We start from the raw sequence: 3,817 nt of genomic DNA on the forward strand, positions 1-3,817 counted from the left end.
CTCACTTGAGCCCAGGAGTTGGAGATTGCTGTGAGCTGTAATGCCACGGCACTCTACCCAGGGGGACAGCTTGAGGCTCTGTCTCAAACAAAAAAAAAAAAAAAAAAGAAATGGTACATGTGTTCACCAGAAGACACGTACAGGAATATTACTAGCACTACTCAAAATAGCAAAGAGTTAAAAACTATTTAACATGCCTCTTAACAGTGAAACGGGTACCTTGTGCTTTATTCACACAATGTCGTCATATATCCAGAATTGAGAATGAAAAAGTGACAGCTATGTGTGGTGATATGGTGAATCTCATACCTGTAAGTGAAAGAAACAAGATGTTTATGTGAAGTACAAAAACAGGGAACGCGTATCTGTAGTGTTATGTGTTAGGATATTTGACTTGTTTGGAGGACCAGTGATGTTTTGTATCTTGAACTGGGTGCTGGTTACTCAGTTTGTGAAAGTCCAGTGAGCTGCATGATTAGCATTTGTGCACTTATCTTTATGAAGGTTATACTTGTTTTTTTTTTTTTTGAGACAGACTCTCACTATGTCACCCTTGGTAGAGTGCGGTAGGGTCACAGCTCACAGCAACCGTAAACTCTTGGACACAAGCAATTCTCTTGCCTCAGCCTCCCAGTAGCTGGGACTACAGGCACCCACCACAACACCCAGCTATTTTTTTATTTTTTGTTATTTTTGTCATTGTTTAGCAGACCCTGGCCAGGTTTGAACCCACCAGCCCCAGTGCATGTAGCCAGCACCCTAACCATTGAGCTATGGCCGGCAAGCCAATGAAGGTTATACTTTAATGGAAAAAGTTAAATGAATAAAAACACATTCAAAATTTTAAAAAAGCAAGAAGTATCTGGAAGTTTTGCCAAAATATTAACTGTTGGTGCCTTTGAGGGATAGATTTTGGGACAACTTTACTTTATAATTTTCCAAATAACTTAAATTCCTTATATAAGTAAATATTATCTTATGTTCAGAAAAATAAGAATGTTGGGCGACACCTGTGGCTCAAAGGAGTAGGGCACTGGCCCCATATACCAGATGTGGTGGGGTCAAATCCAGCCCCGGCCAAAAACTGCAAAAAAAAAAGAAAAAAAGAACATTCATAGTATTTTGGGAAAATGATGGATGAGTACAAGTTAATATTTTCACAGACTCTTCCATTATTAGTATTGATTCTTTGATTTTTTTGGTTTGTTTGGGTTCTGAAAGAAGGCACAATTATTCAGCCAGATTATTTTACAACATAGTTTCCATTGTTAGCTGTCAGCTTAACACTTAATATAGTTTTAAAAAAGTCAACGATTACCTGCAAAATTATATATGTATTTTAATGTCTAAAAAAAATGTTGCGTATATAAAGCAATAAAGTCTGCACAAGGGAAAGATGGGTTATTCTTTCCTGTATTAACTTAATTTTTAAATAGGTTGTGTGTTCTGTTGATTCAGACTTCCAAAAGGAAAAAAACATGCACTGTAAAGTATCTTCCATCTCTTTCCCTCAGTTTTGAAAAATTATATGTCCTGGAGTTAGGAACTGTACTTTTAAGATAGCTTTCGTTTTTGTTTTTTCTTTTTGCGACAAAGGCTTGCTATGTCACTGGAGGCTCGAGTGTGGTGGTGTCATCATAGCTTTATTGCAGCCTCACACTCCTGGGCTCAAGTGGGCCTTCTGCCTCACCCTCCCAAAGTAGTTGAGACTGTAGGTGTGTGCTACCACGCCCAGCTAATTTTTCTATTTTTTTTGTAGAGATGGGGTCTCGCTGTGTTGCTGAGGCTGGTCTTGAACTCCTGGCTTCAAGCAGTCCTCCCACCTCGACTTTCCAAAGTGCTAGGATTATATGTATGAGCCACACTGCACCTGGCCAAAGTATCTTTTTTGTTTGTTTTTGTTTTTTGAGTCTCACTTTGTCATCCTGGGTAGAGTGTTGTGGTCTCATTGTTCATAGCAAACTCAAACTCCTGGGCTCAAGCAGTCCTCTTAACTTAGTATCCCTGGTAGCTGGGACTACAGGTGCCCACCACAACACCTGGCTACTTTTTAGAGACAGGGTCTCGCTCTTGCTCAGGCTGGTCTCAAACTTGTGAGCTGAAGCAATCTACCTGCCTCAGCCTTCCAGAGTGCTAGGATTATAGGTGTGGGCCACCATGCCCAACCCAAAATATCTTTTTTTTTTTTTTTTTTTAGAGACAGAGCCTCAAGCTGTCCCCCTGGGTAGAGTATTGTGGCATCACAGCTCCCAGCAGCCTCCAACTCCTGGGCTCAAGTGAGTCTCCTGCCTCCCCCTCCTAAGTAGCTGGGATCACAGGTGCCTGCCAAAGCACCTAGCTATTTTTTGGCTGTAGGGCCCAGGCTGGATTCGAACCTGCCAGCTGAGGTGTATGTGGCTGGCACTTTAGCTGCTTGAGTCACAGCCACCTAGCTGAAAATATCTTTTTAATGTTAGGTTTTTATAACTTCTTAGGAAAATACTTTATTTTTTGGAGACAGAGTCTCACTATGTTGCCCTCAGTAGAGCACTGTGATTTCACAGCTCACAGCAACCTCAAACTCTTGGGCTTAAGCCATTCTCTTGCCTCAGCCTCCCAAGTAGCTGGGACTACAGGTACCCACCACAATGCCTGGCTATTTTTTTGTTGTAGTTGTTTAGCAGGCCCAGGCCAGGTTCGAACCCTCTACCCTCGGTATATGTGGCTAGTGCCATAACCACCTTGCTGTGGGCACCGAGCCTTTATTTATTCTTGAGACAGAGTCTCACTTTGTGCCCTGGGTAGAGTGCCCTGGCACCATAGCTCAAAGCTTCCTCAGACTCCTCGGTTCAAGCAATCCTTTTGCCTCAGCTGGGACTGTAGACACCTGCCACAATACCCATCTGGTTTTCCTATTTCTCTTTTTTATTTTACTTATTTATTTTTTTGAGACCAAATCTCAACTTTGTCACCCTTGAGAGAGTGCTATGGCATCATAGTTCACAGCCATCTCAAACTCTAGGGCCTCAAGTGACCCTTTTGCCTCAGCTTTTCATTTTTAGTAGAGACAGGGTCTTGCGCTTGCTCAGGGTGGTCTTGAACTCATGATCGTAGGCAATCCACCTGTCTCAGCCTCCCAGAGTGCTGGGATTATAGGCGTGAGCCACCATACCCAGCCTAGTTTTTCTATTTTTAGTAGATGCAAGGGGTCTTGCTCTTGCTCAGGCTGATATCAAACTTCTGAGTTCAAGCAGTCTATCCACCTTGGCCTCCCAGAGTGCTAGGATTACAGGCATGAGCCACAGTGCCTGATTTGGGGAAACATTTTAAATAAAATAGTATTATGTCCTATATTGGACTTTAAGCTATTTCAACTTTTTTTCTTTTCTTTTCTTTTTTTTTTTTTGGGAGACAAGGTCTCACTATGTCACTCTCAATAGAGTGCAGTGGCATCATAGCTCACAGCAACTTCAAACTCTTGGGCTTAAGTGATTTTCTTGCCTCAGCCTCCCAAGTAGCTTGGACTCCACTGCCCGCCACCATGCCCGGCTGTTTTTTTATTGTAGTTGTCATTGTTTGTAAAGCCCAGGCTGGGTTTGAACCCACCAGCCCCTGTGTATGTGGCTGGTGCCCTAACCACTGAGGTATGGGTGCCAAGCCAGCTCATTTTATTTTATTTTATTTCATTTTTATTTATTTTTATTATTTATTTATTTATTTATTTATTTTTTGAGACAAGAGCCTTAAGCTGTCCCCCTGGGTAGAGTGCCATGGCATCTCAGCTCACAGCAACCTCCAACTCCTGGGCTCAAGCGAGTCTTCTGCCTCAGCCTCCCAA

The 3,817-nt window shown here is 42.4% G+C and overlaps 1 protein-coding gene across 4 annotated transcripts in view; it reads left to right on the forward strand.

Annotated features, from left to right (window-relative positions):
- Positions 1–3,817, forward strand: part of SAP130 (Sin3A associated protein 130) — a 102,611-nt gene that overhangs the window by 8,602 nt on the left and 90,192 nt on the right. The gene's annotated exons all lie outside the window — the stretch shown is intronic.

Source organism: Otolemur garnettii, unplaced genomic scaffold (assembly GCF_000181295.1).
Source record: "Otolemur garnettii isolate 467f Iridium unplaced genomic scaffold, OtoGar3 scaffold00173, whole genome shotgun sequence".
Taxonomy (NCBI): domain Eukaryota; kingdom Metazoa; phylum Chordata; class Mammalia; order Primates; family Galagidae; genus Otolemur; species Otolemur garnettii.